Genomic DNA, 18,002 nt, shown 5'->3' with positions numbered 1-18,002 from the left:
ATAAAATCCAGAGCATTCACCAGGCTGCCTGTTTATATGGACACTTACTCAGGGGTTTTCACATCACACCTCCCCGCTGCAGCATAGGGAATATCCTCAAATATAAACACAAATTCATATTAAACTCTTTGTTTCTTGGCAAAACGTCCACCTAGAGTCAAGATTTCCTACACTGTTTTGATTTGCTCGTTCAACAGGATTTACTAAAGTGTTTTGGAAAACTTGCTTCAAAAAATTAAGGTTTTTGCCAGCTGATCATAATCTGCAGCATTTGATATTTGAAACGCGGTTGGCAGTTGGTTCACTAAATCACCAGCATAGCAGGGCAGCTGGGAAATATGAGCCACGTAGGTTCAAGAGACAAAAAGGCAAAAGAGCCCAAATTTATAATTTTAAATATAATTTTGCCACAATTCTGACTTCAAAATTTTTGAATCCTTGAGTTTGCGGCGCTGGAGCAAAGTCACATAAAAATGTGTGCTGTCTGTTTGCCTCATCCAAAGTCCTTTAAAATCCAAAGGGACTGATTTCATTGACTTGTCTGGATTTTGGGGAAGGATTAAAACCCCAAAGATGCACAAAAATGTCAAAAAGGACAATGGGAGAAGGTTTTCCCCACCAAAACCCCCGACTCTGGTGCAGACAGGGATTCACCTGGGGTGCCAGTGCTGTCCTGAGCAGAATCCTGAGCTGGGGTTAAAGCGCACAGATCTCTGACACAAATACAAATGTGGGCCACTTTTAGAAACTTTGAACTTCTTCTCCAAACATTTGTTCTCGAACTCAATCACACATATGTTCCCAGAAAGCAGAAGAGAGCCGGGGTCCAAGCAGAGCCAGAGGGAATGTGTTCAAAAATTTCAGCAAATATTAACAGAACGTATTTATTTATTTATTTGCAGTTCCTGTCTGTCTCGAGCATTAGCAGCAATAATCAAGAGACATTTCAAGCACAGCCAGCTCCTGATATCATATCTGCTTATCCTAATGTTTATTTTTTCCCATCCTTTCCAGCTCAGATTAATCACTCTCGTATATAAATGCAAAATGGACTTGAAATTATGCTCTGCCAACAAAGTAACTATTTAAGGCACTTCTATTACCTGGGCTTCACTTTGTTCTGGCTTGAGTGAAAACAAACTAGGAAAATAAGCCAGGCTTTTAAAAGTCACCTTGTGCAGGAACAAGAAGGAGAAGTTCCCCAGCAGCGGTAGCTGTTTTCATACCTGGGTGTTTTGCATGCTGCCAGCATTTCAAATATGGTTTCAAGTAGGAAGAGTTTTGCTTTTTTTAATCTCCCTGCCACGTTTGGTGCATAATCTCCTGCTAAACACAGCTTCATATTGATTGGTCATAGTGCTGCTTGCAAACTTGCTGTTCCCTCACATCTGTTATTTTTCATATGGGTCCTTAATCCCCCGTAATTAACTCATGGCAGCCCTGATTTTCCCAGACTTCAGGGTTTACCAGGGGCTCTTCCCTATCTCACCAGCGGTGCTCAGCACAGCTCTGCACCCTGAGAGGGGTACCTTGAGTTCAAGGGGGTTTTATGAGTTCTGGAACACAGTAATTGGGTTTGTGGGATCTGATCCGAAAATTGTACGTAAGCAGATGGGATTAATCCCCTCCAGATACCCCATGTGTGCAGTGTCTGAGCCTGGGGATAACCCAGGCAGAGCTGGTACAGAGTATTGATCACTGGAGAGAGGCTTCCCTCTCCCCAGGCTGTGCAAATCAGCCCTTTTCATACCAAATGGGTCAGGCTTTTAGGGACCCAGAGATGGATGGTCCGGCCCAACAGCTGCACTGACACATAAATACAGGGTTTTTGTCTAAGGGACTTCCTCAAGAGGGTTTTCCACTGAGCTGCCCTAAAGAATTCCTCCTGGGCTCGTCTTGGGAATCGCTCTTTCCTCACAATAAAACCCCACAAGATCTTTGGCTCTCCCAGATCACAAAACCCCAGAGGTGTTGGGGTGTCCAGGAGCCCTGAGCTGCCTCCAGAGCCCTCTATGATCACCTGGCCAGGCACTACGATTTCCTAGAGAGACCAAATTGCTGGTTCCTTATGTCCTGATCAGCTCCCATGGCTTGATAATCCATGTCTGAGCACAACAAACACCATTCTGTTGTCCCCCAAAATGTCCCAGGGTAACTGAACCCTCCCCAGCACCCTTTATATCAGCACAGCCCTCGCTCTGACAGACTTGAGCTGTACCTGTGCTGAACTGCTCAGGTTTGCTGATAGCTAATTACAATTATTGATGTAGTTAGATTAAAAAAGAACGGAGGAGATCCTCTGCAGCTGTAAATATTCATGGCTGCCCTGAGTACCAACAAGTTCTGCTTGTTTGCAGCTGCCCAGGGAATTCCAGAGCCCAATGCAGTGAAATATTTCCGACAGAACAGCTCCATGGGACAGAGCCCTGCACAGCAAAGCCTCCAACAGGTTCTGGAGTGACCTCTGCCAGGAATGATGCCAGCCCTGCCCTTCACTGCCTCTGCCAAGGCAGCCTGCTTTTGGGGCAGCCTGGCGTCCCAACAAGGGGACTGGGGTCAGATAATTCAAGTAAAAGAAACAAATTATCTTTTGGGAATCCTCTTTCCAGCACTAAATGAGCAAAAGGCACTGGACACGGGCTTGGAATATTCAAACGGAGCCAAATGTTGCTGCCCTGAGGGTCGGAGGCTGATAAAGGAAAGGGAGGAGGTGCCAGGAGGGTCACCTGGCACAGAGTGAGCCAACAAGGAATGGCACCGACACCTCGTACCCCCCAAACTGTGCCCCCTGAGTCTCTGCCCCACCTTTCACCACCAACACCTCCTGTGCCTGTTTCTCGATCCACAGACGACTGTCCAAGCAGAGCTGCTGTGCCTGGAGCTCCCCTTGGGGTGCAATCCCTGCTGGGATGCTGGGAAGCTGGGAAACGACCCCGTGTGTGCCCCAGCTGGGGCTGGCACAGGAGGAGGGGCAGCGACTCCTTTTCCCAGTGTCACAAACGAGTAAAACACTCACTCTTGGCAGCTGTGGGGCTGCCAGGTATTCAAATGTGCCTCTGTGCTGGGACAGAGCGGCCAATGTAGTGCTGAGAATCCCCATTTTTGCAGAAGGCTGTGTCCTGCCTAATGCCAGCACGGGTTGGCTGTAATGATTAAGCCTCAAGTTTTCTCACATCTGTGAGGAATGCTTAGACATTCAAGTTTAAAAATAAAAATATCACTCTGGGCAGGATTTGAACATTTTTTTGAGGGAGTGTGGGATGATGGGTGGGTGGATTAGATAGTAATCAGTTGAATAAACTCAGCTGAGCTTTGAAAGTTAAACTTCAAGCTCTACAGGAAGATTTGCATGGTGGGACATAAAAAAGAGTTTAATTGTGCCTGGCATGATCTGGGTTTATTAAGGTGTACCAGTATAAATGCGCTTTCCTGCAATCATTTTTATGAGCTATCCAAGTGCTTTAAAAACATATAAATGACTTAATAATAATATGCCTGAGAATTCAATTGATAGACAGGAAACCACGGCACAGAAGGGTTGGGTTAAGTGGGACTATGAGGGAGCAAATTCCACTTTGGGGAATTGAGTGAATGAAATTTGTCCTGCTGCTTATTGCCAGAGGAGGAGGCAGAATTTCCTTCCCAACAGAAATGTCATTAGAGAGCAGAAATACCCACTAACAAAAAGTAATGTTTTGATGTGCTAAGGCATGTTTGCCTTTGTTACCCATTTTGCAGACACGTTCTGCAGTTGTGCATTCAGATGCTCCTGCTATTTTTAGCTCTCTTTTATCCTCCACCCTTCTCTGCCTCTTGCCACACATAAAGATTCAAAGAAACATCTTTCCAGAGCATGTAAAGAAGCAACTAATGATATGCTATCGAGGAAGAAGTGTTCTCCTAGAGGAGACAGTTTCCTTTCAGAGGCACTAAAACAAAACCTCTATTCAATTCTCTCTCTCATTGCTTCGTGTCATTGGTTTTTTTTTTACTTTAACCGTGCTTAGAACTGCACATTCTGACACCAGACTGTACAACGTGCTCCAGTATTTCCACATCAAGCCTGATATTTATTCCTGAATCATGGGAAGAGATCCTTCCTAACCCAAGTGTTCAGGGCACAATTCACTGGGTCGCTCCTTGGGAGGAATTTCTTTGTTCCAGAGGTTTTTGGTCTTGGAACTCCACAGATGCTCCACAGTTCATTTCCCCCCATGAATATGAATTTATTGCTGAGGAAGCATCCCTGCCACTGATGCATAATCAGCCTGGTTAAATGTTCTGGTGGAGACAAAGTATTCCAGGAATTTTAAACATCCACTGGAAAGAGAGGTTAAGGAGCTTTCCTAACACCAGTGAAAGGGTGGGGTGCACTCATTTTTAGAAAAATACAAAATATATTTGTGCTGCCTGCAAATCCTGCATTTCCCCCTCTGGCCCAGCCTTCCCCGTGGAAAGCCAGGTGATGTTTGCAGCTCGCCAGATGTGGCAGGGCTGTACTAAATGTTGCACTGCTCTGTTACAAGCCCTTGCTTGTGTGAACTTGTTGGGTTTGAAAGCAAATTTGCAAGCAAGTGGAACTCGTATCCCTATCTGTCAATAATTCCTCATCGCACTCCACAAAAAGTCGTGGCTTTCCTTTTTCCCCACCCCCTGAATGTGAAATCGCAGTAAATCAGTCAACAGCACTGTTTAGCATATAAAGCAGAAAACTTCAAAGCCAGGCTGCCTTTTCTCTGCACCTATGAAATTCCAGACCATGCTCCGAAATCCAGGGAAATCTCCTCGTCCTTTCTGCTCACAATTCCGAGAGCCTCGGCGATGCATATTAAAGGACTGCTGTCAGCTCACATTGTTTAAAAACGGGCTGATTAAAAAAACATTTGGGGGAAACACCCTTTCCACACTGCGTGAGAACCGCTCCCCCAGAGCTCGCAGCTCGCCAGCTGAGAATCCCTCCCCAGCCTGAAATGGGGTTTAATTTGTTTACTTTCTGAATTCTATTTCAATATTTAACCCTCCTTTGCGAAGATTTTCCTTAAGATTACTGAAAGGAAGCATTCCCACGTGTGTTCACTCCCCTTTTTTTTTTTTCTTTCCATGGATTTGCCTCTTACCAAGTCCTCAGCTTTGGACATTTGGAATCCCCAGTGAAGTTATTTTTGCTCCAAGGAAAAGGGTTGCCCTGTTCTTAGACTACAATATGCTAGTATTCATCTTATATAACATAATATGATATAATAATTAATAATATAATAATTAATTATGATACATATTATTCTCCTTCTGTCAAAATAAACAAAGTAAAGTTATTTATCCCACATAAACAAAACCCAGCGACTTGCCCAGGTTAAATGGTATTTTCATGTCGGTATGTTAGGTGTAGAGGATTATCTGTATCTTTTTTTCAGCGGGAGCATTGGCAAGACATTCCCACCCCTTTTCCACCCCTCCCCTCTCTCCTGCCAGGGCCCGGCTTCAGCACCCTAATTTCTATAGATCCAAATGTCTCTGAGATCTATAAGACTGTGTTGTAACCCAGATCATCCGAATTCCCCTTTAAAGCAAATTTCTCCCCTGAAGCAAACCTATCATCAAACCGTGCCCTGCATCCCCCCGGTGCTGCCAGGAATCCACCCTGGAGGAGGAGCCAGTCCATCCTGCACTGGGAGATGGTTATTTTCTGCAGCTGAAATTAATTTCTTTACATGGAATCAGCATGAGGTCTGTGCACTACCCAGTGACTGCTGAACCCTGATGATATTAGATTTCTTCACTCTTATTTTAACCAGTTAATTATCATAACGATTTCCCTCCAGCTTCACCGTGTGTTCAAGAGGCGCAGGAAGTGGAGGTATCAGGAATTCCTGCAGTTACACCCCAGGCTCCTGTGAGCTGCTTAAATCTGGGCTTTATGTCTACATTACATTAACCAACCTCTCATTTGGGCGCGCTGCCCTTTCCCAGGATCTCCTGTGCAGCTTTCCCTGGGCCTGAGCCACAATCACTGGAATCCAAAGAAAAATTCCCATTGGCCTCAGTGATTTTGAGGCTGTGCCCTGTGTGGACTGAAAGGCAGGGAAAAGATGGAATCCTCTTTACAGGAATATGCTGCAATACGTCTTCTTCTGATAAAAATGTTCATTTCATTAAAAGCAACAGCCTCAAAAAGCAGATGTTTAACAGGACCTGTGCTCTTTCACTAACAAACAAACTCAGCCTGGTTCAGCCTTCACACAGATTTCCTCAGAGGGAAAAGTGTGATGTTAATTGTGGTTATCACTGTAGACAATTCCTACTTCTTACTCACAACTTACACACAAACATTTTCCTGAACAGGCTCTGAAGTGACTGGGCAGAGCAGTTTCAGAAGAATTATTAGTTTTATTCAGAAGTATTATCAGGATTATCAGAACCTGGTCTAGAGGAAGATGTCCCTGCCCAGGGGAGATGGGGTGAGATGGTTTTGAAGGTCCCTTCCAGCCCAAAGCATTTGGTGATTCTGTGGTTGTGTCCCGGGTGGGCGGTGTTTGCACATCAGTGTGTGAAAGCAGGAGTCGCAGGGGTAAGTGATGCTGGATTTACAAAACTGGGGTGTTTGAAGGTGCAGCCTGATGCAGCAATCAGAGTACTCTCAGTCCATCCTTTCTCATGCCAGGTACCCCTTAGGCTGGCTTAAGTGCAGTTAAAATTGCGCTTTACCCGCCGTGTATGTGAGTGATGCAGCCCAGTGGGACACGGAGGTGGCTGATAACAGCAGCGCCCTCCCACCCCGCTGCAGAGAGCCTGAGCCCAGGCTTCAGAGCTCTCACATCTTTGCAGTTATCAGAGCCCGAATTACCCAATTTAAGCGAGGGTTAGCTGTGTCAACACGGGCTGCAATCGTGCTCAGCTGCAACACAGGCCGGGCTGCGGGCTGATGCTCACCCAGATAGAGCTGCAGCAGGGTCAGGAGCTCCTGCCCTGGGCAGCAGCAGCAGGGACAGGTGGGGTGGCTCTGAGGGACCTGTGTCCCTGCATGGTGTGGCCAGGGTGGCACAGCGCAGAGCCTTGGCTCCAACATCCCCTTAAAGTGGGCTTGGGAAAGCTGCTCCAGTCCAACTCACCAGTTTCTGGCATTCCCAAGTGCCTGCAGCAATATTTGTTGGGGAGTGCCCAGCATCAGCACCAGCAGGGACTGAGGGTTCCCGTGTTTATTTGGATCTGCAGGACTTGTGCTGGCAGCTGTCACCAAAAACCCATCAAAAATGTGCATTTTCAAAATGCACCAGACCACACCATGAGTCTAAAGGGCCAGAATGTTGTCTGTGATGAAGCCAGGCTGGCTCATGATTCACTTCTTGTGTCTTCCTCCATTGTGCTGCTGTTGGTACTTGCAGGAGGAAGACAGCAGCTGTGAGTCACGGTGTCTGTGGGGAAAGGTGGGGACAGCTCATGTCTGTCTGTCTGTCTGTGACTGAATGGGGACACAGCTTCAGCAGCCCTCACTGACAGAGGCATCTTGGCCAAAACACAGGATTTCAGTTCACTGCATCCTGCTGCCTACCAAGTTCTATCATTTCATCAGGACCCAACACCTGTTAGTAACCCATTCATCATCTTCCCCAGCTACTCTTGGATTTGCTTTAAAAGAACTCTGAATTTAAAAACTCAGGATTATTTTTTTTGTTCTTAAATATGATGAAGATTTTATTCTCTATCCCACTATCTTGATGGGGTTTTTTTGTAAGTTATAAATGTTTACATTAGCGGATGGTGATGTTTTATCCTGCATCATAGGTCCTTAAATAGATTAAGTCAATGTTGTCAAACCCAGGGGAATTAAGGAAAGTCAGGCACACAGGAAACCTTATGGCCTGTGACAAATCAATACCTTTCCTAATCTCCATTAACACTGGGATTTGTACTCTAAGCTAATAGTGAGAATTCCTGGTCTCCCTTCTGATTTTGATGCTGAATTACAAAACAGGGTCTTGATTATCCCTCATTGTTATGGTTCCTTGTTTTTAGGAGGAAATTGGGTATGGAATGGCTCCTGCCCACTGGAAACTACCACTCTGCACAAATGTCCCAATACTGACTGGACGGGTGGGTCCTGCCCCCTGCCTGCCCCTGAGCAATGTCCCATCCCAGAGGAATCCAATCTGAGCCTCAAAATGCTGCCCAGACCACAGAGTTGTGGTTTATTCTGATACCTCATCACTGAACAGTCCACGTTCCCCAGTCCTGCTCTGGCACAGACATTCCTGTCCTCTCTCCACATGCAGTGGAAGGATTTTATCACCAGTATCTCACCAGCTTTTCAGCTGAATCGGGACGGGTCCACAGCTTGTGCAAGCTTGTGCTTTCTTCTGTGTCAACATCAATTTAAAACATTTCCTCTGCGTTGTGGTTAATTGCAGTGGCCATCTGGATTAAATGCAGAAGCCAAAGCTGCATTAATAACTCTTTCCACCTGGGATAACCCATCTGCATTACCCAAGCAGGCAGTTTCAGGAGCATCAGTTCCAGTTTTTCTCCAGCCACAGGCCCACACACTTCTGCTCTTTTAAGCATCAAGAAGGCAGCAGTTCACAAAGCTGCTGCCAAATGAAACAAAGGAAACCTTCCCATGAGTGTGAACCAAAGGTAAAATATGGGAAAAAAATAAATAGGAGATATATCCAAAGTTTATTTTAACTTTTACCCAATTTGGACTTCTTTACCCTGAGGTTAGGTGTTCTCAGGATTAAGAAAAGCTGAAAATCATTGCTCAGTACTCTAAAGAGAGAGAAAACCATGTGTAAGCACCCTAAATCAAAGACAGATTCCTGTTCCCCTCACCTAATCCTGCTCAGGAGCAGGAGAGAAAAACATGATGGTGGGTGGGCATTAAGGGCCAAAGCAGAAACACATTTCCCTACTTTGATGGACAAATGCCAAAAACCTTTGCTTGAGCAGCTTCGTGCTTTGCAAGACCCTCAAACACCAGGCAAAAAAGTCCCATTTCCAGCTGAGGAGTCTCCTCAGGTTATCCCAGCCTGGCAAACCTGGTCCTCCCAACTGAAAGAAAAGCAAATCTTCCCTCATCTCAGAAGTAAAGGATTCTCATTCCTGAAGTCACAGGATCCCAGAACAGTTTGGGTTTGGGTTGGAAGGAATCTTAAAGATCATCTCATTCCAATCCCCTGCCACGGACAGGGACACCTTTCTCCAGAAATTCTTCACAACCCTGAACAACAATATCCACTCTGATTTAATAACCCAGTGAAAACAGTCCAAATAATTCTGTTCAGCCCAAAACAGAGACAACAGTGCAGCCAAAACTGAGATGCAATTTGGCAGTCATTGATGTTGGAGGGGCTGGAGGATGATCCAGCATCTTTGGTGATGCTGACTCCTAACACAGGTTCCCATCTGGACAACCCTGACCCACGGGGTGGATTTTCCACCAGATCCATGCCCAGGAATCTGTCCCTGGGGCAGTCCCAGGAGCTTCCAAAGGGCAGGTGGATGCTCACAGGTGAGAGCCTCAGCTGTCCTGCTCAAACCCACCGGCAGCTGTGAGTTCCAGCCCTGCGCCTCGGGGAAGCTGGAGCTGTAAAATCCATGAATTCTCAGCTCAGTGTTCACTCCTGGCACTGGCCAGCGCTGGTGACACACAGAATCACCAGCTTATTTTCTCTTTCTTCAAGCAAGGGGCCTTTGAAGCAATTTGCTCACGGGCAGTGTCATCTTTAAAGCTGGCTCTGATCTCCTCCAAGCCCTGCTCCTCTGTGAACATTGAAATCCAGCACTGGGCCCTCCTGCCCCCTCCCCGAAGTGACAAACAGGCTTGTGAAATCCAGTTCTGCATTTTACTTCAAAGTCCTTGATTTCCTAAGCTCCTGAAGCTTTTTGTATTGATCCCAGTTAAGGTCATCTCTCTGCCAGCTTCTCCTGGTCTTTTCCTGGCTGCTGACTTGGGCACGTCTGCCAGCGAGGAAAATATGAAACCAGACAAATGGATCCAGCCAGAGAACTCCTGAAGCTGGGTATCTGTCTTCCTGCATCTTCCCACAGAAAGGCAGAAATCCAGGCTTGCAGAGTGATATATTTTGTGTACATAGAGACAGTTAAAATGTACCTTATATAGGCAGGATGGAAATGAATGTACATTTTAATATATGCCTCTCAGAAAACAAGTTTATATGCGTTTTATAGATGGCGCAGTTTAGACATATGAAAGTATAAGAGGTATCAAACAACAAAAAAAACCCCTATTTGAGTTCAAGCAAGCATAATTTAAAGTCTTCTCAGACATTCACTCCCCCCAAATCTGCCAGGATATAGAGAAAGAAAAAAATCTTTCTATAAATTATTATTATGGCCACAAGAGCTGGTGAAGGACCATACCGAATTGTTCTGACTTGCCAACAAATCAGAATAAAATGCCTTTTGAACCAGATGGCAATCCACTGAATGGGAATGAGACATTAGGGCCACAACTCCTGTGTTTGGCAAAGATTCAAAACCCTGGAAAGTCACCCCGAGAAGCTGGGCACGACCTCTGCCTGCCAGAGCCAAGGCTGCAGGGTTTGGGCTGCTGGTCTGGCTTTGTTCTCCTGTGGCCTGAGAGTGCCAGAGGGAAGCAGAAAAGGCAGCAGGACCTGCACCAGGAGGGTCTGGGGACTGGTCCCACTGGGGATGGGAAAAGAGTCCCCAAACCCTCATGGGTGTAAATGACCCCTGGCAGGGACAGGGCTCTGTGACCAAGATCAGCTCAAAGCTGATTCTTCCCCAAACTGGGAGCTGAGCTCTGGGGAGCTGCTCCAGATCTTGTGCTGGTGACTGGGTGGGCACTGGTTGCCTGTGAGTTTTCTATTTTTATATCTTTCCACTGGGAAGATGGGAAAGGAGAATGCCAAGCAGAATCCATGTGCACACAGAGTGTATTCCAGCCTCTCCCACACCGGCTCCTTGTTTTTTCCAGCACGGCCAAGGCGGCTTTACAACGTTTAGGCTGCCTCAGTTTCCTCATAGACACGGCTGAACCAGCAGGAGCAAAGCCAAAGCAAGATCCGGGTTCAGAGAAGGATCTGACGTTGAGTTTGGATGATGGATGGATGTGGATCACCCCCACTGGCCACTGCACATCCCATGAGGGCACATTCCTGATCCAGGGGCTTTCCCAGCACTGCCAGCAGCTGGGGGTGGGCAGGGCTTTAAGAGCAGGGGGCCTGAGAGGAGAAAGTTCATCTTAGACCTGACAGATGAGTGGTGGTCTGGAGTGGTCTCCTTGCTGAGTGGTGGCTGAAAAGCCCATAAAGAAAGAATTCCAGCAGATCCTGAGGGAGAAGCCAGGTAACTGGAGAAGAGGTGAAGCAGGTGGAGGAAAGTGTTGCCTCTGTGAGCTGATGGTGGGTGGGAGCTCAGGAGACAATCAGACAAGGGCAACAAAGATTTTAGTTTCTTCATGAAGGGAGATTAATGCCAAGGAATAATGTGAGATTGGGTGCTCCTGTTTTATTGGGAAGCTCTTTAAGTTCTGGTCTGAACACCATAACACCTTCCAAACACTTTGTTTTGAGCTCAGCCCCTGTGGGATAGGGCAAATGTAAATAAAACCTCAGAAATGAAAGTATCTATTTGTGCAGTATTTGTAGCTGGTTAAAACACTTTTATGTCGCTGTTTATTTGACTCTGACTTGAGGTGGATTACTAAGAGGAGCATTTAAATGACTAAAGCACTTGCAAAACAACAGCACAATTGTTGGAAATGCTGGAACATCTAAACTTGAATTTCTATCCTAAAATATCCCATTATTTTCCACTAAATTGTAAAGAGATTTTCTAAGGAAAGGTTCTCAAATAACAAAAAGCCCATGGCTCTGTTGGAGCAGCTTGTTACTCCACACTCTCAGACAGGTTGTGCAGCTCTAGGGGCTCCCATATTTAAATATTCTCTGCCCATAGTTGATATTTCTCTGCCTTCAAAGTGTTGTAATGCTGCATTCTTTCGAGATCACTCACAGCTGAATCATGCACTCTATCACTTCAGCAAAAGAACAGCCTCATTAAAAAGTAAAAGGTGGCTTTGCCATTTCATTCTAGACAAACAACTGCAATGGAAGGATGGGAAGTTCAGAACAGCAAGACAGTGTAATGAAAAAAAAATAATTAAGAAGCCATATTTACCCCTCTACCTCATATTTCACAAAGGAAAATAATCTGTTGTCTCTCCAAAGACAATGGCCCTGACTGTACATGTCCTGTACCACAGAAAGAACAGCAATCCTGAAATTATTCTAAATGTTTCTCATGCCTATCGAATCCTTCAAGTTACAAGAGCTAAACAAAGACAGAGAATCACACTCTGACCCCTTTAAAAAACATCAAAGTGCCCCACTATCAGCCCTGAGTCTTCCTCCCAGCCCAGCCCTTGGCGATCGTGTTACAGTGCAACTGATTATTCATAATCTGGCCCGAAACTACAAATTATTTATTGATTTTGCTCTAATATTACCAAGTTCTAAAGAATAATTACTGGTGTAATAGTTAGCCAAGTTGTTATGAGAATTGTAAGCCCTTTTGGTTAATGCATGGCATATGTCTGAGGCATTCAGCTAATTCACATATCTGTCTGCACTATTAATAGAGAAGGTTACATGCCAATTATCCAGGGTTCAATCAGCCTGTTAGGATACAATAGCTGCAGTGTTCACACACTTGATGTGCCACATTCCTCACAGACATTATAAGCAGCTGGTCCAGATAAGACCACTGGGGCTTTAATATTTAGGAATCACTCCTTCACCCAACCTGGATGGGGATTTTTTTATTGTTACTGTGGTTCTTTGTTACCTCTAATATCTGTTTAAAACTTATTTTTAGATTCAGCTGCGTTGAAGTCAACTGACATTTCCCTCCTCTTAGCAGGGAAAGCAGAGCCTTGTGAATGATTGGAGCAAACCGGGGACACAATGGATTCAGGAGTTCTCCAAATTCCCCCAAACCAGCAGCATTCTTGTGTCGTGAGGAGGCATCATAATACCTCCTCATCACCCAAATCTGCAAAAGGCAGCACGCTGAAAAGGCTGGCCCGTGCTAAATGCTTAATCTCATTTAATTATTTTGCCTGCTTCGCTCAAAAAAAACCAACCAAACAAAACAAAATTTAAAAAACCCACGACAGGACAAAACAACCACATCAATATGGGCTGTTGTTTGCTCAGTATTTTGATTTCATCATTAGCATTTGGGAGAGGTAACTTGGGGAGAAGTATTCTGGTTTAGTTTAGCCAAAGGTACGAAGCAGCATGCAAACAGCCAATTTAGAGTGGCACGTTAGTGAAGCCACTGTGAGCTCGATTGGGGATTTCACCACATGAAAACCAGACATTCATCTGTTCCCATGGAGATATTCCTGCTCCCAGTCAATCAGGGAGCTGTTCAGGTCAAACAATAGGCAGTGGTTCCTTTTCTCATCTTACAAATAGATACCCCCTCCCTCCTCCTCCTTCTATTTACAGGGATTCGTGATACCATTTGAACACCTACAAACCAGGCAATAATATTTCCAACGATGAACAAAAAGTGTTGGCTGAGTTTTCTTACGAGCTTGCAGAAAAATGAATGAAATAAAAATGAGGCTGTCCTGGACTCTCGCACCCCGTGTGTTCCCTGAACTTTTTTTACACGATATTGAAATGAAGATAAAGTTATTTTCACTGGACTTGAGCATCATTTGTTGCCAGGCCACTCTAAAAGTGTGTGGGATAATTGCATGCAACTTTTTAATTGCCAGAGCAGAGCTAACAGAAAAGAACCACAGGATGATGCTGGGGAAGAAGCAAAGTGTGATTTCTTACAGAGCCATTAACTAAATCCTAAAAATAAAGCAGCACGTGGAAAGCAGTTGTACAGCACAGAACAGGAGATGGAAATGATGTTTTTAACAGCGCTGCTCCTCTCAGGTGCTCAGAGCAGGTCGAGTGCCAGGGCACGTGGGTGAGATGTTTTAGAATTGTATTTTTGACAATTTAGAATCATGTTTTTGCCTCACTGATCCAAAAACCTGTGTATTCAAGCATATTGTTATACAACTGATTTGTAAAATTTTATCTTTTTCTATGTTGTAACTTAGGAAATTACAGGTGCATTTTCTACTCTCAAAAAATTCTTACCTTACACAGATCAGGCGCTGCCTTCTCCTCTCCCTAAATGCCTCTGTGCTGTTAAGCTTTGCAAATGCCCCAACACTTGAGGGGCAAACTCCTCCAACTCATGAAACCAAACTCTTTAACGCCTTCCTACCCCTTATTGACAATTTCAGAACCCTCAGATCATTTCTTTGGCAGAGCTGCTAAAATTTTTTCATTAATTCTCGATTCATCCATCGCGGTGATGATTAATCCTTTGGGGGTTTTATGTAAAATGGGTGATTTAGGAGAGGGAGAGAGCACCCATACCAAGGGAAAGGCAAGCGAAATTCCGTTGTTATTTAACCATTAATCAGCACATCCCTGCCCACAGCCTCCTCCAGGTGCCCCTGCCCAGATGGCAAAAGGACAGAAACCAAAAGAGAGGGATTGCAATGGATTGGGGTTTACTCCAGAGTGGGAGTTGGAATCCTGTCTGGTGTAAAGTTGGCAGGATAAGGGGATAAAAGTGTTTTTCATCCAAAACTGAGGATCATTAATTCTCCTCGGAAAATAAGTTCCTTAAACGAGGATTTGCACTGAAGCTTGGGCCTGAAAAGCAGTGGCACAGCTCAGCATGTTGCTGTGTAAAAGTTAAATATCAGACACCACCACCCTGATTTCTGGCTGTGGCCGTGCCCGGGTAATGCCAGGACCAGCATTTGCTCACTAAATAAACACTGAGGTATTAATGACTTCCCAGATTAAAGAGGAGAAAAGAAACAGCCAAGATGCTCCCAGCTCCTTCTCGAATTCCACCTCTGCCGGGAGGCACCAGCATCCGTTCCAGAGCAGGACCAGCATCCGAAACCTCTCCGCTGTTGCGCCTCCCCCGCCTTTAGTCACCGCTTGTGTCCCGCACTGGGAGCTCGGCTCCTTCGGGAGCCTGGGAACACAATGCCTGCTTTTAGGAGGAATTCCTGGCCGGCCTCGGGGTGTTACTGTATTACAGGCACCGGACGAAGGTGTCCAGCTCCTGCCAAGGCTGTGCCCGATAAGGGATGGCAGAGAGTGCGGGGAGATCCCAAAGTGGCACCGACCACCCCAGAACTTCATTTACACCAAACCACAAAGCATCTTTTTCCCAGTGTGGTCGCTCAAGAAAAGGATGGGAAGGAGATCTCTCAGTATAAGATTTTGGTCCAGATGAAAACTCCAGAAGTTGAAAGAATTCACGTTCAGCTCGCTGAGTCAGAATAGAACAGGAAACTGCAAATGACACCAGCGGGGTGGATTGTACGATTAAGTAACTGCCCTGCTTTTTAATGAAGTCACTCAAGTACAACTAAACAGCAAAGCAAAGCAGGAAAGTCAACAGAGTTAAACTCTCTTAGCTTTAAACAAGCCTGGGCAGTTTTACGGCTTCTCCGAAAATTGCATTTCCAGCACGGGAGATTTCGTTTCTCTGAACGATTGGAACAAAGAAATGCGAGCTCAGAGCCGGCTCGGTAAACAACGGGACGGTGGAAATCATAAAGTCAGAGACAATAAACAAACAAAATAAAAGCGATTTCTCTGCAAATGGAAGTCGGCATTAAGCGCCCTTCGTGGCGTTTAGGCCGAGCCCAGCGAGCACCTATTCTAGTCAGGGATTTCTCACCTACTGAAAGCAACATTTGCAAGTGACTTACCCTTTGAAACCCTCAGCTGCTGAAAGGGGACGGATGGGCTGGCACCTGTCCTTAAACCGCTTTTATCTATTCAGTAAGGCCTGACTGAATGAGCCGCTTTAAAGGCCAGCGCAGTGGTCTCGCACACTGCAGTTAACCCATTAAAGGAGCGCTCTCCCCACTCATCCACTCCCTGAGGCTTTGCTTTATTTTTAATCTTTCCGCCCTCCTTGCAAGAACCGATCCCGTGCAAAAGCCGAGTTCTTCCCGTGAGCGCCGAGGGCTCTGTGGAGCTCCAGCTCATCCAGAGCCAGCGCTGGGCACGGAGTGATTCTCGCTCGCTTATTCCTCTTGTGCCTTGATGCAAAGAAATTGGATCGTGACCTTTCGTCTCGGCAGCGTGGTGAGCAGATCCTGTGTCTGCTCTCGCTGTCTGCAACGAGAGGGATACAAATGGGGATAAATATATTCAAGGAGATTCGATGACACTGCCGACAGAAAATACAGTCGTGGATTTTATTTCTTCTTTTATTTTAATTCTTCCGTGGAGGATTTCAAATGCATGATGGTTTTACAGACAGCAGAAAGTCCTTAACTTGTTATGGCAAAGCACGAGGAGCTGGCAACCATAAAAAGGAAGTTGCATGTCATATTAAAAGTGAGCTAGAGCTGTCTGGGGTATTAATAGACAAATAGAACAAGGGAAAACAGCAAACAAAACATTATCCGGAAAAAAAAAAAAAAAGAGTTCTCAAACCAAAAGCAGAACTTCTGAAGAGTTAGATCCTCAATTTGTGGCCATACCTAAGAAAAGGCAAAGCAAATCAGTGAACTAATTGATCCTAGAAGCAAACTCAACCCTTGCTAGGGACTTCATGCTTGCAAAAGAGGGTGGAGGGAAATTAGGCAAGAATAATTAGTAGGAAGAAACCTTTCCCCTTTCAGAAAATCTCTCATTGGGTCTGAGGTGGAAATCATAAAAGAAACCCTGCTTCCACTTCAGGAAATAGGAACGTGATGATTTCTTTCACTAAGATTAAGATCTGTACTCATTTCTGTAGGAACTGAGGCTTTACTGCCCCTAGCATAGGAAAAAATAATTATTAGTCTGCTACAAGTTGAACTGATGTAATTCTTAATATTCACCAGAAAAACTTCTCTTTGATTGAAGGGAACAGGAGAAACACCGAGCTGGGGTTTGCCAGGTTCAGCATCTCAAACTATCGATGGTGTCCTGATCTAAAGCCACAACTGCACAGAAGTGCAGGTTCCCAGCCTGGAAATGTGCTCAGGGCACCCAGACCCCACCAGGAACGAGCACCAATGGAGCCAGCAGAACACGTGGATCACTTCAAAATAAAATTTGCATTTTAGTTTTTCCTCAGTGCAGCAGAATGGTAGCAGGAGTGTGGGATTCAAACTGGTCTAAAATGGGGTGTGAACTGCAAAGGCCCCAAACCACACACCAGGGATGCACGTGAGTTAATTCCTGATTTCAGATTTCCCGATTTTTACTATTTTATATGGGAAATTCTGGGGAAATCCTGAATACTTTGGCATCAGTAGCAAAACTCATTAATTTGAAGAGGACAGTGAGAATATTCATACCAAAGACCAATCCCCACAGTTGCCAGGTTCCGTCCTCAGGGCTGTATTTCCAGGATGATGAAATTTTGGCTGAATTCAGACATCTTTATCCATGTGTGATACTTATTCAAACCAGATGCATCAAATTCCTTACAAATGCTTACAGTGACTATTAATCAAGTATTCATACTGTACACTGCAATCAAGTGTTCAGAGCTGCACTCTGCTTCACATAGCAAGAAACAGGGATTTTTTTTAAACTTCCTTCACCAAAAAGGAATCAAAGGAAATGATGGTAAATGACATGTAGCTCCCATGAGCCATCACACGGAATCAGCCTGGAAAATTCCTACATGAAAGAAAATATTAGTGGTGATATCTTATATGATTTGGGTAGTACAGAGGAATCCCAGTGGTGAATTATAGAAGGGTTTGGGTTGGAAGGGACCTTAAAATCACCCAGTTCCACCCCTGCCATGGGACTCCTTCCACTATCCCAGGGTGCTCCAACCTGGCCTTGGACATTTCCAGGGATGGGTCAGCCACAGCTTCTCTGGGCAGCCTGTGCCAGGGCCTCCCCTCCCTCACAGGGAAGGATTTCTTCCTGATATCCAACCTAAATTTCCCTTCTCAGTTCGACAGTCAG

This window comes from Corvus cornix, chromosome 20 (genome assembly GCF_000738735.6).
Source record: "Corvus cornix cornix isolate S_Up_H32 chromosome 20, ASM73873v5, whole genome shotgun sequence".
In the NCBI taxonomy this organism is placed as follows: domain Eukaryota; kingdom Metazoa; phylum Chordata; class Aves; order Passeriformes; family Corvidae; genus Corvus; species Corvus cornix.
This window is presented reverse-complemented; position numbering follows the sequence as displayed.